The sequence below is a fragment of the Schistocerca gregaria genome, unplaced genomic scaffold, assembly GCF_023897955.1.
Source record: "Schistocerca gregaria isolate iqSchGreg1 unplaced genomic scaffold, iqSchGreg1.2 ptg000169l, whole genome shotgun sequence".
NCBI lineage: Eukaryota > Metazoa > Arthropoda > Insecta > Orthoptera > Acrididae > Schistocerca > Schistocerca gregaria.
The window spans coordinates 10,595,815-10,614,358 of NW_026061724.1; positions in this window are offsets into that span (position 1 = coordinate 10,595,815).

The following is an 18,544-nucleotide window of genomic DNA, read 5'->3' on the forward strand; positions in this document are numbered from 1 at the left end:
TGAATACAACAGTCAGCATGCGCACTTTCCTCCATAGGAGTAATGTCTCAAACAGTCTACGTTTTGATCGTTCCCTGGAAGACCAGTAGTAGTTTCCGATGCACATCTGGAGGCATTCTGTAATCTGAGGACTATCAGAGTGTTGATGAAACACAGAAATTGCATCGAGATTGAATACAACAGTCACCATGCGCACTTTCCTCCATGGGAGTAATGTCTCAAACAGTCTACGCCTTCGTCGTTCCCTGGAATACCAGTAGTAGTTTCCGATGCACATCTGGAGGCATTCTGTGATCTGTGGATGATCAGAGAGTTGATGAAACACAGAAATTACATCGGGATTGAATACAACAAACACCATGCGCAGTTTCCTCCATGGGAGTAATGTCTCAAACAGTCTACGCTTTGATCGTTCTCAGGAAGACCACTAGTAGTTTCCGATACACATCTGGAGGCATTCTGTAATCTGTGGACTATAAGAGTGTTTAGGAACACAGAAATTTCTGCGGGATTGAACACAACAGTCACCATGCGCACTTTCCTCCATGGGAGTAATGTCTCAAACAGTCTACGCTTTGATCGTTCCCAGGAAGACCAGTAGTAGTTTCCAATGCACATCTGGAGCCATTCTGTAATCTGTGGACTCTTAGAGTGTTGATGAAACCAAAATAGCATCGGGATTGAATACAACAGTCATCATGCACACTTTCCCCCATGGGAGTAATGTCTCAAACAGTCTACGCTTTGGTCTTTCCCTGGAAGACCAGTAGTAGTTTCCGATGCACATCTGGAGGCATTCTGTAATCTGTGGACTATTAGAGTGTTGATGAAACACAGAAATTGCATCAGGATTGAATACAACAGTTACCATGTGCACTCTCCTCCATGGGTGTAATGTCTCAAAGAGTCTACGATTTGATCGTTCCCTGGAAAACCAGTAGTAGTTTCCGATGCACATCTGTAGGCATTCTGTAATCTGTGGACCATCAGATTGTTGATAAAACAAAGAAATAGCATCGGGATTGAATACAACAGTCACCATGCGCAGTTTCCTCCATGGGAGTAATGTCTCAAACAGTCTACGCTTTGATCGTTCCCAGGACGACCAGTAGTAGTTTCCGATACACATCTGGAGGCATTCTGTAATCTGTGGACTATCAGAGTGTTTAGGAACACAGAAATTGCTTCAGGATTGAATACAACAGTCACCATGCGCAGTTTCCTCCATGGGAGTATTGTCTCAAACAGTTTACGCCTTGATCGTTCCCTGGAAGACCAGTAGTAGTTGCCCATGCACATCTGGAGGCATTCTGTAATCTGTGGACTACGAGAGTGTTGATGAAACCAAAATTGCATCGGGATTGAATACAACAGTCACCATGCACACTTTCCTCCAAGGGGAGTAATGTCTTAAACAGTCTACGCTTTGATCGTTCCCAGGATGACCAGTAGTAATTTCCGTTGCACATCCTGAGTCATTTTGTAATCTGTGGACTATCAGAGTGTTGATGAAACACAGAAATTGCATCGAGATTGAATACAACAGTCACCATGCGCACTTTCCTCCATGGGTGTAATCTCTCAAACAGTTTAAGCTTTGATCGTTCCCTGGAAGACCAGTAGTAGTTTCCGATGCACATTTGGAAGCATTTTTTAATCTGTAGACTATCAGGGTGTCGATGAAACACAGTTATCGCCTGGGGATTGAATACAACAGTCACCATGCGCACTTTCCTCAATGCGAGTAATATCTCGAACAGCCTACGCTTTGATCGTTCCCTGGAAGACCAGTAGTAGTTTCCGATGCACATCTGGAGCCATTCTGTAATCTGTGGGCTATCAGAGTATTGATGAAACACAGAAATTGCATCGGGATTGAATACAACAGTCACCATGCACACTTTCCTCCATGGGAGTAATGTCTCAAACAGTCTACGCTTTCATCGTTCCCTGGAAGACCAGTAGTAGTTTCCGATGCACATCTGGAGGCATTCTGTAATCTGTGGACTATCAGAGAGTTGATGAAACACAGAAATTGCATCGGGATTGAATACAACAGTCACCATGCGCACTTTCCTCCATGGGAGTAATGTCTCAAACAGTTTGCGCTTTGATCGTTCCCTGGAAGACCAGTAGTAATCTCCGATGCACATCTGGAGGCATTCTGTAATCAGTGGACTATCAGAGTGTTGATGAAACACAGAAATTGCATTGAGATTGAATACAACAGTCACCATGCGCACTTTCCTTTATGGGAGTAATGTCTCAAACAGTCTACGCTTTCATCGTTCCCTGGAACACCAGCAGTAGTTTCCGATGCACATCTGAAGGCATTCTGTAATCTGTGGACGATCAGAGAGTTGATGAAACACAGAAAATGCATCTTGATTGAATATAACAGTCACAATGCGCAGTTTCCTCCATGGGAGTAATGTCTCAAACAGTCTACGCTTTGATCGTTCACAGGAAGACCAGTAGTAGTTCCCGATACTCATCTGGAGGCATTCTGTAATCTGTGGACAATCAGAGTGTTGATGAAACACAGATATTGGATCAGGAGTGAATACAACAGTCACGATGTGCACTTTCCTCTATGGGAGTGATGTCTCAAACAGTCTACGATTTGGTCTTTCCCTGGAGAACCAGTAGTAGTTTCCGATGCACATCTGGAGGCATTCTGTAATCTGTGCATGATCAGAGAATTGATGAAACACAGAAATTGCATCGGGATTGAATACAACAGTCACCATGCGCACTTTCCTCCATGGGAGTAATGTCTCAAACAGTTTACGCTTTGATCGTTCCCTGGAAGACCAATAGTAGTTTCCGATACACATCTGGAGGCATTCTGTAATCTGTGGACAATCAGAGTGTTGATGAAACACAGAAATTGCATCGGGATTGAATGGAACAGTCACCATGCGCACATTCCTCTATTGTAGTAATGTCTCAAACAGTGTACGCTTTGATCGTTCCCTGGAAGACCAGTAGTAGTTGCCGATGCACACCTGGAGGCATTCTGTAATCTGTGGACTACTAGAGTGTTGGTGAAAAAAAAATTGCATCGGGATTGAATACAACAGTCACCATGCACACTTTCCTCCAAGGTGAGTAATGTCTCAAACAGTCTACGCTTTGATCGTTCCCAGGAAGACCAGTAGTAATTTCCGTTGCAAATCTTGAGTCATTTTGTAATCTGTGGACTATCAGAGTGTTGATGAAACACAGAAATTGCACCGAGATTGAATACAAGAGTCACCATGCGCACTTTCCTCCATGGGTGTAATGTCTCAAACAGTTTACGCTTTGATCGTTCCCTGGAAGACCAGTAGTAGTTTGCGATGCACATTTGGAAGCATTTTTTAGTCTGTGGACTATCAGAGTGTCGATGAAACACAGTTATCGCATGGGGATTGAATACAACAGTCACCATGCGCACTTTCCTCAATGCGAGTATTATCTCGAACAGCCTACGCTTTGATCGTTCCCTGGAAGACCAGTAGTAGTTTCCGATGCACATCTGGAGCCATTCTGTAATCTGTGGACTATCAGAGTATTGATGAAACACAGAAATTGCACCGGGATTGAATAAAACACTCACCATGCACACTTTCCTCCATGGGAGTAATGTCTCAAACAGTCTACGCTTTCATCGTTCCCTGGAAGAACAGTAGTAGTTTCCGATGCACATCTGGAGGCATTCTGTAATCTGTGGATGATCAGAGAGTTGATGAAACACAGAAATTGCATCGGGATTGAATACAACAGTCACCATGCGCACTTTCCTCCATGGGAGTAATGTCTCAAACAGTTTACGCTTTGATCGTTCCCTGGAAGACCAATAGTAGTTTCCGATACACATCTGGAGGCATTCTGTAATCTGTGGACAATCAGAGTGTTGATGAAACACAGAAATTGCATCGGGATTGAATGGAACAGTCACCATGCGCACATTCCTCTATTGTAGTAATGTCTCAAACAGTGTACGCTTTGATCGTTCCCTGGAAGACCAGTAGTAGTTTCCGATGCACATCTACAAGCATTTTTTAATCTGTGGACTATCAGAGTGTTGATGAAACACAGTTATCGCATCGGGATTGAATACAACAGTCACCATGCGCACTTTACTCCATAGGAGTAATGCCTCAAACAGTCTACGCTTTGATCGTTCCCTGGAAGACCAGTAGTAGTTTCCGATGCACATCTGGAAGCATTTTTTTATCTGTGGACTGTCATAGTGTCGATGAAATACAGTTATCGCATCGGGATTAAATACAACAGTCAGCATGCGCACTTTCCTCCATAGGAGTAATGTCTCAAACAGTCTACGTTTTGATCGTTCCCTGGAAGACCAGTAGTAGTTTACGATGCACATCTGGAGGCATTCTGTAATCTGAGGACTATCAGAGTGTTGATGAAACACAGAAATTGCATCGAGATTGAATACAACAGTCACCATGCGCACTTTCCTCCATGGGAGTAATGTCTCAAACAGTCTACGCCTTCGTCGTTCCCTGGAATACCAGTAGTAGTTTCCGATTCACATCTGGAGGCATTCTGTGATCTGTGGATGATCAGAGAGTTGATGAAACACAGAAATTACATCGGGATTGAATACAACAGTCACCATGCGCAGTTTCCTCCATGGGAGTAATGTCTCAAACAGTCTACGCTTTGATCGTTCTCAGGAAGACCACTAGTAGTTTCCGATACACATCTGGAGGCATTCTGTAATCTGTGGACCATAAGAGTGTTTAGGAACACAGAAATTTCTGCGGGATTGAATACAACAGTCACCATGCGCACTTTCCTCCATGGGAGTAATGTCTCAAACAGTCTACGCTTTGATCGTTCCCAGGAAGACCAGTAGTAGTTTCCAATGCACATCTGGAGCCATTCTGTAATCTGTGGACTATTAGAGTGTTGATGAAACCAAAATAGCATCGGGATTGAATACAACAGTCATCATGCACACTTTCCCCCATGGGAGTAATGTCTCAAACAGTCTACGCTTTGGTCTTTCCCTGGAAGACCAGTAGTAGTTTCCGATGCACATCTGGAGGCATTCTGTAATCTGTGGACTATTAGAGTGTTGATGAAACACAGAAATTGCATCAGGATTGAATACAACAGTTACCATGTGCACTTTCCTCCATGGGTGTAATGTCTCAAAGAGTCTACGATTTGATCGTTCCCTGGAAAACCAGTAGTAGTTTCCGATGCACATCTGTAGGCATTCTGTAATCTGTGGACCATCAGATTGTTGATAAAACAAAGAAATAGCATCGGGATTGAATACAACAGTCACCATGCGCAGTTTCCTCCATGGGAGTATTGTCTCAAACAGTTTACGACTTGATCGTTCCCTGGAAGACCAGTAGTAGTTGCCGATGCACATCTGGAGGCATTCTGTAATCTGTGGACTACGAGAGTGTTGATGAAACCAAAATTGCATCGGGATTGAATACAACAGTCACCATGCACACTTTCCTCCAAGGGGAGTAATGTCTTAAACAGTCTACGCTTTGATCGTTCCCAGGAAGACCAGTAGTAATTTCCGTTGCACATCCTGAGTCATTTTGTAATCTGTGGACTATCAGAGTGTTGATGAAACACAGAAATTGCATCGAGATTGAATACAACAGTCACCATGCGCACTTTCCTCCATGGGTGTAATCTCTCAAACAGTTTAAGCTTTGATCGTTCCCTGTAAGACCAGTAGTAGTTTCCGATGCACATTTGGAAGCATTTTTTAATCTGTAGACTATCAGGGTGTCGATGAAACACAGTTATCGCATGGGGATTGAATACAACAGTCACCATTCGCACTTTCCTCAATGCGAGTAATATCTCGAACAGCCTACGCTTTGATCGTTCCCTGGAAGACCAGTAGTAGTTTCCGATGCACATCTGGAGCCATTCTGTAATCTGTGGGCTATCAGAGTATTGATGAAACACAGAAATTGCATCGGGATGGAATACAACAGTCACCATGCACACTTTCCTCCATGGGAGTAATGTCTCAAACAGTCTACGCTTTCATCGTTCCCTGGAAGACCAGTAGTAGTTTCCGATGCACATCTGGAGGAATTCTCTAATCTGTGGATGATCAGAGAGATGATGAAACACAGAAATTGCATCGGGATGGAATACAACAGTCACCAAGCGCAGTTTCCTTAATGGGAGTAATGTCTCAAACAGGCTACGCTTTGATCGTTCTCAGGAAGACCAGTAGTAGTTTCCGATACACATCTGGAGGCATTCTGTAATCTGTGGACTATCAGAGTGTTTAGGAACACAGAAACTGCTTCGGGATTGAATACCACAGTCACCATGCGCACTTTCCTCCATGGGAGCAATGTCTCAAAGAGTCTACGCTTTGATCGTTCCCTGGAAGACCAGTAGTAGTTTCCGATGCACATCTGGAGGCATTCTGTATTCTTTGGACTATCAGAGTGTTCATTAAACACAGAAATTGCATCGGAAATGAATACAACAGTCACCATGCGCACTTTCCTCCATGCTAGTAATTCTCAAACAGTCTACACTTTCATCGTTCCCTGGAAGACCAGCAGTAGTTTCCGATACACATCTGGAGGCATTCTGTAATCTGTGGACTACTAGAGTGTTGGTGAAAAAAAAATTGCATCGGGATTGAATACAACAGTCACCATGCACACTTTCCTCCAAGGTGAGTAATGTCTCAAACAGTCTACGCTTTGATCGTTCCCAGGAAGACCAGTAGTAATTTCCGTTGCAAATCTTGAGTCATTTTGTAATCTGTGGACTATCAGAGTGTTGATGAAACACAGATATTGCACCGAGATTGAATACAAGAATCACCATGCGCACTTTCCTCCATGGGTGTAATTTCTCAAACAGTTTACGCTTTGATCGTTCCCTGGAAGACCAGTAGTAGTTTCCGATGCACATTTGGAAGCATGTTTTAATCTGTGGACTATCAGAGTGTCGATGAAACACAGTTATCGCATGGGGATTGAATACAACAGTCACCATGCGCACTTTCCTCAATGCGAGTATTATCTCGAACAGCCTACGCTTTGATCGTTCCCTGGAAGACCAGTAGTAGTTTCCGATGCACATCTGGAGCCATTCTGTAATCTGTGGACTATCAGAGTATTGATGAAACACAGAAATTGCACCGGGATTGAATAAAACACTCACCATGCACACTTTCCTCCATGGGAGTAATGTCTCAAACAGTCTACGCTTTCATCGTTCCCTGGAAGAACAGTAGTAGTTTCCGATGCACATCTGGAGGCATTCTGTAATCTGTGGATGATCAGAGAGTTGATGAAACACAGAAATTGCATCGGGATTGAATACAACAGTCACCATGCGCACTTTCCTGCATGGGAGTAATGTCTCAAACAGTTTACGCTTTGATCGTTCCCTGGAAGACCAATAGTAGTTTCCGATACACATCTGGAGGCATTCTATAATCTGTGGACAATCAGAGTGTTGATGAAACACAGAAATTGCATCGGGATTGAATGGAACAGTCACCATGTGCACATTCCTCTATTGTAGTAATGTCTCAAACAGTGTACGCTTTGATCGTTCCCTGGAAGACCAGTAGTAGTTTCCGATGCACATCTACAAGCATTTTTTAATCTGTGGACTATCAGAGTGTTGATGAAACACAGTTATCGCATCGGGATTGAATACAACAGTCACCATGCGCACTTTACTCCATAGGAGTAATGCCTCAAACAGTCTACGCTTTGATCGTTCCCTGGAAGACCAGTAGTAGTTTCCGATGCACATCTGGAAGCATTTTTTTATCTGTGGACTGTCATAGTGTCGATGAAATACAGTTATCGCATCGGGATTGAATACAACAGTCAGCATGCGCACTTTCCTCCATAGGAGTAATGTCTCAAACAGTCTACGTTTTGATCGTTCCCTGGAAGACCAGTAGTAGTTTCCGATGCACATCTGGAGGCATTCTGTAATCTGAGGACTATCAGAGTGTTGATGAAACACAGAAATTGCATCGAGATTGAATACAACAGTCACCATGCGCACTTTCCTCCATGGGAGTAATGTCTCAAACAGTCTACGCCTTCGTCGTTCCCTGGAATACCAGTAGTAGTTTCCGATGCACATCTGGAGGCATTCTGTGATCTGTGGATGATCAGAGAGTTGATGAAACACAGAAATTACATCGGGATTGAATACAACAGTCACCATGCGCAGTTTCCTCCATGGGAGTAATGTCTCAAACAGTCTACGCTTTGATCGTTCTCAGGAAGACCACTAGTAGTTTCCGATACACATCTGGAGGCATTCTGTAATCTGTGGACTATAAGAGTGTTTAGGAACACAGAAATTTCTGCGGGATTGAATAAAACAGTCACCATGCGCACTTTCCTCCATGGGAGTAATGTCTCAAACAGTCTACGCTTTGATCGTTCCCAGGAAGACCAGTAGTAGTTTCCAATGCACATCTGGAGCCATTCTGTAATCTGTGGACTATTAGAGTGTTGATGAAACCAAAATAGCATCGGGATTGAATACAACAGTCATCATGCACACTTTCCCCCATGGGAGTAATGTCTCAAACAGTCTACGCTTTGGTCTTTCCCTGGAAGACCAGTAGTAGTTTCCGATGCACATCTGGAGGCATTCTGTAATCTGTGGACTATTAGAGTGTTGATGAAACACAGAAATTGCATCAGGATTGAATACAACAGTTACCATGTGCACTTTCCTCCATGGGTGTAATGTCTCAAAGAGTCTACGATTTGATCGTTCCCTGGAAAACCAGTAGTAGTTTCCGATGCACATCTGTAGGCATTCTGTAATCTGTGGACCATCAGATTGTTGATAAAACAAAGAAATAGCATCGGGATTGAATACAACAGTCACCATGCGCAGTTTCCTCCATGGGAGTAATGTCTCAAACAGTCTACGCTTTGATCGTTCCCAGGACGACCAGTAGTAGTTTCCGATGCACATCTGGAGGCATTCTGTAATCTGTGGACTATCAGAGTGTTTAGGAACACAGAAATTGCTTCAGGATTGAATACAACAGTCACCATGCGCAGTTTCCTCCATGGGCGTATTGTCTCAAACAGTTTACGCCTTGATCGTTCCCTGGAAGACCAGTAGTAGTTGCCGATGCACATCTGGAGGCATTCTGTAATCTGTGGACTACGAGAGTGTTGATGAAACACAGAAATTGCATCGAGATTGAATACAACAGTCACCATGCGCACTTTCCTCCATGGGTGTAATCTCTCAAAAAGTTTAAGCTTTGATCGTTCCCTGGAAGACCAGTAGTAGTTTCCGATGCACATTTGGAAGCATTTTTTAATCTGTGGACTATCAGAGTGTCGATGAAACACAGTTATCGCATGGGGATTGAATACAACAGTCACCATGCGCACTTTCCTCAATGCGAGTATTATCTCGAACAGCCTACGCTTTGATCGTTCCCTGGAAGACCAGTAGTAGTTTCCGATGCACATCTGGAGCCATTCTGTAATCTGTGGACTATCAGAGTATTGATGAAACACAGAAATTGCACCGGGATTGAATAAAACACTCACCATGCACACTTTCCTCCATGGGAGTAATGTCTCAAACAGTCTACGCTTTCATCGTTCCCTGGAAGAACAGTAGTAGTTTCCGATGCACATCTGGAGGCATTCTGTAATCTGTGGATGATCAGAGAGTTGATGAAACACAGAAATTGCATCGGGATTGAATACAACAGTCACCATGCGCACTTTCCTCCATGGGAGTAATGTCTCAAACAGTTTACGCTTTGATCGTTCCCTGGAAGACCAATAGTAGTTTCCGATACACATCTGGAGGCATTCTGTAATCTGTGGACAATCAGAGTGTTGATGAAACACAGAAATTGCATCGGGATTGAATGGAACAGTCACCATGCGCACATTCCTCTATTGTAGTAATGTCTCAAACAGTGTACGCTTTGATCGTTCCCTGGAAGACCAGTAGTAGTTTCCGATGCACATCTACAAGCATTTTTTAATCTGTGGACTATCAGAGTGTTGATGAAACACAGTTATCGCATCGGGATTGAATACAACAGTCACCATGCGCACTTTACTCCATAGGAGTAATGCCTCAAACAGTCTACGCTTTGATCGTTCCCTGGAAGACCAGTAGTAGTTTCCGATGCACATCTGGAAGCATTTTTTTATCTGTGGACTGTCATAGTGTCGATGAAATACAGTTATCGCATCGGGATTAAATACAACAGTCAGCATGCGCACTTTCCTCCATAGGAGTAATGTCTCAAACAGTCTACGTTTTGATCGTTCCCTGGAAGACCAGTAGTAGTTTCCGATGCACATCTGGAGGCATTCTGTAATCTGAGGACTATCAGAGTGTTGATGAAACACAGAAATTGCATCGAGATTGAATATAACAGTCACCATGCGCACTTTCCCCCATGGGAGTAATGTCTCAAACAGTCTACGCCTTCGTCGTTCCCTGGAATACCAGTAGTAGTTTCCGATGCACATCTGGAGGCATTCTGTGATCTGTGGATGATCAGAGAGTTGATGAAACACAGAAATTACATCGGGATTGAATACAACAGTCACCATGCGCAGTTTCCTCCATGGGAGTAATGTCTCAAACAGTCTACGCTTTCATCGTTCCCTGGAAGACCAGTAGTAGTTTCCGATGCACATCTGGAGGAATTCTCTAATCTGTGGATGATCAGAGAGATGATGAAACACAGAAATTGCATCGGGATGGAATACAACAGTCACCAAGCGCAGTTTCCTTAATGGGAGTAATGTCTCAAACAGGCTACGCTTTGATCGTTCTCAGGAAGACCAGTAGTAGTTTCCGATACACATCTGGAGGCATTCTGTAATCTGTGGACTATCAGAGTGTTTAGGAACACAGAAACTGCTTCGCGATTGAATACCACAGTCACCATGCGCACTTTCCTCCATGGGAGCAATGTCTCAAAGAGTCTACGCTTTGATCGTTCCCTGGAAGACCAGTAGTAGTTTCCGATGCACATCTGGAGGCATTCTGTATTCTTTGGACTATCAGAGTGTTCATTAAACACAGAAATTGCATCGGAAATGAATACAACAGTCACCATGCGCACTTTCCTCCATGCTAGTAATTCTCAAACAGTCTACACTTTCATCGTTCCCTGGAAGACCAGCAGTAGTTTCCGATACACATCTGGAGGCATTCTGTAATCTGTGGACTACTAGAGTGTTGGTGAAAAAAAAATTGCATCGGGATTGAATACAACAGTCACCATGCACACTTTCCTCCAAGGTGAGTAATGTCTCAAACAGTCTACGCTTTGATCGATCCCAGGAAGACCAGTAGTAATTTCCGTTGCAAATCTTGAGTCATTTTGTAATCTGTGGACTATCAGAGTGTTGATGAAACACAGATATTGCACCGAGATTGAATACAAGAATCACCATGCGCACTTTCCTCCATGGGTGTAATGTCTCAAACAGTTTACGCTTTGATCGTTCCCTGGAAGACCAGTAGTAGTTTCCGATGCACATTTGGAAGCATGTTTTAATCTGTGGACTATCAGAGTGTCGATGAAACACAGTTATCGCATGGGGATTGAATACAACAGTCACCATGCGCACTTTCCTCAATGCGAGTATTATCTCGAACAGCCTACGCTTTGATCGTTCCCTGGAAGACCAGTAGTAGTTTCCGATGCACATCTGGAGCCATTCTGTAATCTGTGGACTATCAGAGTATTGATGAAACACAGAAATTGCACCGGGATTGAATAAAACACTCACCATGCACACTTTCCTCCATGGGAGTAATGTCTCAAACAGTCTACGCTTTCATCGTTCCCTGGAAGAACAGTAGTAGTTTCCGATGCACATCTGGAGGCATTCTGTAATCTGTGGATGATCAGAGAGTTGATGAAACACAGAAATTGCATCGGGATTGAATACAACAGTCACCATGCGCACTTTCCTGCATGGGAGTAATGTCTCAAACAGTTTACGCTTTGAACGTTCCCTGGAAGACCAATAGTAGTTTCCGATACACATCTGGAGGCATTCTATAATCTGTGGACAATCAGAGTGTTGATGAAACACAGAAATTGCATCGGGATTGAATGGAACAGTCACCATGCGCACATTCCTCTATTGTAGTAATGTCTCAAACAGTGTACGCTTTGATCGTTCCCTGGAAGACCAGTAGTAGTTTCCGATGCACATCTACAAGCATTTTTTAATCTGTGGACTATCAGAGTGTTGATGAAACACAGTTATCGCATCGGGATTGAATACAACAGTCACCATGCGCACTTTACTCCATAGGAGTAATGCCTCAAACAGTCTACGTTTTGATCGTTCCCTGGAAGACCAGTAGTAGTTTCCGATGCACATCTGGAAGCATTTTTTTATCTGTGGACTGTCATAGTGTCGATGAAATACAGTTATCGCATCGGGATTGAATACAACAGTCAGCATGCGCACTTTCCTCCATAGGAGTAATGTCTCAAACAGTCTACGTTTTGATCGTTCCCTGGAAGACCAGTAGTAGTTTCCGATGCACATCTGGAGGCATTCTGTAATCTGAGGACTATCAGAGTGTTGATGAAACACAGAAATTGCATCGAGATTGAATACAACAGTCACCATGCGCACTTTCCTCCATGGGAGTAATGTCTCAAACAGTCTACGCCTTCGTCGTTCCCTGGAATACCAGTAGTAGTTTCCGATGCACATCTGGAGGCATTCTGTGATCTGTGGATGATCAGAGAGTTGATGAAACACAGAAATTACATCGGGATTGAATACAACAGTCACCATGCGCAGTTTCCTCCATGGGAGTAATGTCTCAAACAGTCTACGCTTTGATCGTTCTCAGGAAGACCACTAGTAGTTTCCGATACACATCTGGAGGCATTCTGTAATCTGTGGACTATAAGAGTGTTTAGGAACACAGAAATTTCTGCGGGATTGAATAAAACAGTCACCATGCGCACTTTCCTCCATGGGAGTAATGTCTCAAACAGTCTACGCTTTGATCGTTCCCAGGAAGACCAGTAGTAGTTTCCAATGCACATCTGGAGCCATTCTGTAATCTGTGGACTATTAGAGTGTTGATGAAACCAAAATAGCATCGGGATTGAATACAACAGTCATCATGCACACTTTCCCCCATGGGAGTAATGTCTCAAACAGTCTACGCTTTGGTCTTTCCCTGGAAGACCAGTAGTAGTTTCCGATGCACATCTGGAGGCATTCTGTAATCTGTGGACTATTAGAGTGTTGATGAAACACAGACATTGCATCAGGATTGAATACAACAGTTACCATGTGCACTTTCCTCCATGGGTGTAATGTCTCAAAGAGTCTACGATTTGATCGTTCCCTGGAAAACCAGTAGTAGTTTCCGATGCACATCTGTAGGCATTCTGTAATCTGTGGACCATCAGATTGTTGATAAAACAAAGAAATAGCATCGGGATTGAATACAACAGTCACCATGCGCAGTTTCCTCCATGGGAGTAATGTCTCAAACAGTCTACGCTTTGATCGTTCCCAGGACGACCAGTAGTAGTTTCCGATGCACATCTGGAGGCATTCTGTAATCTGTGGACTATCAGAGTGTTTAGGAACACAGAAATTGCTTCAGGATTGAATACAACAGTCACCATGCGCAGTTTCCTCCATGGGAGTATTGTCTCAAACAGTTTACGCCTTGATCGTTCCCTGGAAGACCAGTAGTAGTTGCCGATGCACATCTGGAGGCATTCTGTAATCTGTGGACTACGAGAGTGTTGATGAAACACAGAAATTGCATCGAGATTGAATACAACAGTCACCATGCGCACTTTCCTCCATGGGTGTAATCTCTCAAAAAGTTTAAGCTTTGATCGTTCCCTGGAAGACCAGTAGTAGTTTCCGATGCACATTTGGAAGCATTTTTTAATCTGTGGACTATCAGAGTGTCGATGAAACACAGTTATCGCATGGGGATTGAATACAACATTCACCATGCGCACTTTCCTCAATGCGAGTATTATCTCGAACAGCCTACGCTTTGATCGTTCCCTGGAAGACCAGTAGTAGTTTCCGATGCACATCTGGAGCCATTCTGTAACCTGTGGACTATCAGAGTATTGATGAAACACAGAAATTGCACCGGGATTGAATAAAACACTCACCATGCACACTTTCCTCCATGGCAGTAATGTCTCAAACAGTCTACGCTTTCATCGTTCCCTGGAAGAACAGTAGTAGTTTCCGATGCACATCTGGAGGCATTCTGTAATCTGTGGATGATCAGAGAGTTGATGAAACACAGAAATTGCATCGGGATTGAATACAACAGTCACCATGCGCACTTTCCTCCATGGGAGTAATGTCTCAAACAGTTTACGCTTTGATCGTTCCCTGGAAGACCAATAGTAGTTTCCGATACACATCTGGAGGCATTCTGTAATCTGTGGACAATCAGAGTGTTGATGAAACACAGAAATTGCATCGGGATTGAATGGAACAGTCACCATGCGCACATTCCTCTATTGTAGTAATGTCTCAAACAGTGTACGCTTTGATCGTTCCCTGGAAGACCAGTAGTAGTTTCCGATGCACATCTACAAGCATTTTTTAATCTGTGGACTATCAGAGTGTTGATGAAACACAGTTATCGCATCGGGATTGAATACAACAGTCACCATGCGCACTTTACTCCATAGGAGTAATGCCTCAAACAGTCTACGCTTTGATCGTTCCCTGGAAGACCAGTAGTAGTTTCCGATGCACATCTGGAAGCATTTTTTTATCTGTGGACTGTCATAGTGTCGATGAAATACAGTTATCGCATCGGGATTAAATACAACAGTCAGCATGCGCACTTTCCTCCATAGGAGTAATGTCTCAAACAGTCTACGTTTTGATCGTTCCCTGGAAGACCAGTAGTAGTTTCCGATGCACATCTGGAGGCATTCTGTAATCTGAGGACTATCAGAGTGTTGATGAAACACAGAAATTGCATCGAGATTGAATATAACAGTCACCATGCGCACTTTCCTCCATGGGAGTAATGTCTCAAACAGTCTACGCCTTCGTCGTTCCCTGGAATACCAGTAGTAGTTTCCGATGCACATCTGGAGGCATTCTGTGATCTGTGGATGATCAGAGAGTTGATGAAACACAGAAATTACATCGGGATTGAATACAACAGTCACCATGCGCAGTTTCCTCCATGGGAGTAATGTCTCAAACAGTCTACGCTTTGATCGTTCTCATTAAGACCACTAGTAGTTTCCGATACACATCTGGAGGCATTCTGTAATCTGTGGACTATAAGAGTGTTTAGGAACACAGAAATTTCTGCGGGATTGAATACAACAGTAACCATGCGCACTTTCCTCCATGGGAGTAATGTCTCAAACAGTCTACGCTTTGATCGTTCCCAGGAAGACCAGTAGTAGTTTCCAATGCACATCTGGAGCCATTCTGTAATCTGTGGACTATTAGAGTGTTGATGAAACCAAAATAGCATCGGGATTGAATACAACAGTCATCATGCACACTTTCCCCCATGGGAGTAATGTCTCAAACAGTCTACGCTTTGGTCTTTCCCTGGAAGACCAGTAGTAGTTTCCGATGCACATCTGGAGGCATTCTGTAATCTGTGGACTATTAGAGTGTTGATGAAACACAGAAATTGCATCAGGATTGAATACAACAGTTACCATGTGCACTTTCCTCCATGGGTGTAATGTCTCAAAGAGTCTACGATTTGATCGTTCCCTGGAAAACCAGTAGTAGTTTCCGATGCACATCTGTAGGCATTCTGTAATCTGTGGACCATCAGATTGTTGATAAAACAAAGAAATAGCATCGGGATTGAATACAACAGTCACCATGCGCAGTTTCCTCCATGGGAGTAATGTCTCAAACAGTCTACGCTTTGATCGTTCCCAGGACGACCAGTAGTAGTTTCCGATACACATCTGGAGGCATTCTGTAATCTGTGGACTATCAGAGTGTTTAGGAACACAGAAATTGCTTCAGGATTGAATACAACAGTCACCATGCGCAGTTTCCTCCATGGGAGTATTGTCTCAAACAGTTTACGACTTGATCGTTCCCTGGAAGACCAGTAGTAGTTGCCGATGCACATCTGGAGGCATTCTGTAATCTGTGGACTACGAGAGTGTTGATGAAACCAAAATTGCATCGGGATTGAATACAACAGTCACCATGCACACTTTCCTCCAAGGGGAGTAATGTCTTAAACAGTCTACGCTTTGATCGTTCCCAGGAAGACCAGTAGTAATTTCCGTTGCACATCCTGAGTCATTTTGTAATCTGTGGACTATCAGAGTGTTGATGAAACACAGAAATTGCATCGAGATTGAATACAACAGTCACCATGCAAACTTTCCTCCATGGGTGTAATCTCTCAAACAGTTTAAGCTTTGATCGTTCCCTGGAAGACCAGTAGTAGTTTCCGATGCACATTTGGAAGCATTTTTTAATCTGTAGACTATCAGGGTGTCGATGAAACACAGTTATCGCATGGGGATTGAATACAACAGTCACCATTCGCACTTTCCTCAATGCGAGTAATATCTCGAACAGCCTACGCTTTGATCGTTCCGTGGAAGACCAGTAGTAGTTTCCGATGCACATCTGGAGCCATTCTGTAATCTGTGGGCTATCAGAGTATTGATGAAACACAGAAATTGCATCGGGATGGAATACAACAGTCACCATGCACACTTTCCTCCATGGGAGTAATGTCTCAAACAGTCTACGCTTTCATCGTTCCCTGGAAGACCAGTAGTAGTTTCCGATGCACATCTGGAGGAATTCTCTAACCTGTGGATGATCAGAGAGATGATGAAACACAGAAATTGCATCGGGATGGAATACAACAGTCACCAAGCGCAGTTTCCTTAATGGGAGTAATGTCTCAAACAGGCTACGCTTTGATCGTTCTCAGGAAGACCAGTAATAGTTTCCGATACACATCTGGAGGCATTCTGTAATCTGTGGACTATCAGAGTGTTTAGGAACACAGAAACTGCTTCGGGATTGAATACCACAGTCACCATGCGCACTTTCCTCCATGGGAGCAATGTCTCAAAGAGTCTACGCTTTGATCGTTCCCTGGAAGACCAGTAGTAGTTTCCGATGCACATCTGGAGGCATTCTGTATTCTTTGGACTATCAGAGTGTTCATTAAACACAGAAATTGCATCGGAAATGAATACAACAGTCACCATGCGCACTTTCCTCCATGCTAGTAATTCTCAAACAGTCTACACTTTCATCGTTCCCTGGAAGACCAGCAGTAGTTTCCGATACACATCTGGAGGCATTCTGTAATCTGTGGACTACTAGAGTGTTGGTGAAAAAAAAATTGCATCGGGATTGAATACAACAGTCACCATGCACACTTTCCTCCAAGGTGAGTAATGTCTCAAACAGTCTACGCTTTGATCGTTCCCAGGAAGACCAGTAGTAATTTCCGTTGCAAATCTTGAGTCATTTTGTAATCTGTGGACTATCAGAGTGTTGATGAAACACAGAAATTGCACCGAGATTGAATACAAGAATCACCATGCGCACTTTCCTCCATGGGTGTAATGTCTCAAACAGTTTACGCTTTGATCGTTCCCTGGAAGACCAGTAGTAGTTTCCGATGCACATTTGGAAGCATGTTTTAATCTGTGGACTATCAGAGTGTCGATGAAACACAGTTATCGCATGGGGATTGAATACAACAGTCACCATGCGCACTTTCCTCAATGCGAGTATTATCTCGAACAGCCTACGCTTTGATCGTTCCCTGGAAGACCAGTAGTAGTTTCCGATGCACATCTGGAGCCATTCTGTAATCTGTGGACTATCAGAGTATTGATGAAACACAGAAATTGCACCGGGATTGAATAAAACACTCACCATGCACACTTTCCTCCATGGGAGTAATGTCTCAAACAGTCTACGCTTTCATCGTTCCCTGGAAGAACAGTAGTAGTTTCCGATGCACATCTGGAGGCATTCTGTAATCTGTGGATGATCAGAGAGTTGATGAAACACAGAAATTGCATCGGGATTGAATACAACAGTCACCATGCGCACTTTCCTCCATGGGAGTAATGTCTCAAACAGTTTACGCTTTGATCGTTCCCTGGAAGACCAATAGTAGTTTCCGATACACATCTGGAGGCATTCTATAATCTGTGGACAATCAGAGTGTTGATGAAACACAGAAATTGCATCGGGATTGAATGGAACAGTCACCATGCGCACATTCCTCTATTGTAGTAATGTCTCAAACAGTGTACGCTTTGATCGTTCCCTGGAAGACCAGTAGTAGTTTCCGATGCACATCTACAAGCATTTTTTAATCTGTGGACTATCAGAGTGTTGATGAAACACAGTTATCGCATCGGGATTGAATACAACAGTCACCAAGCGCAGTTTCCTTAATGGGAGTAATGTCTCAAACAGGCTACGCTTTGATCGTTCTCAGGAAGACCAGTAGTAGTTTCCGATACACATCT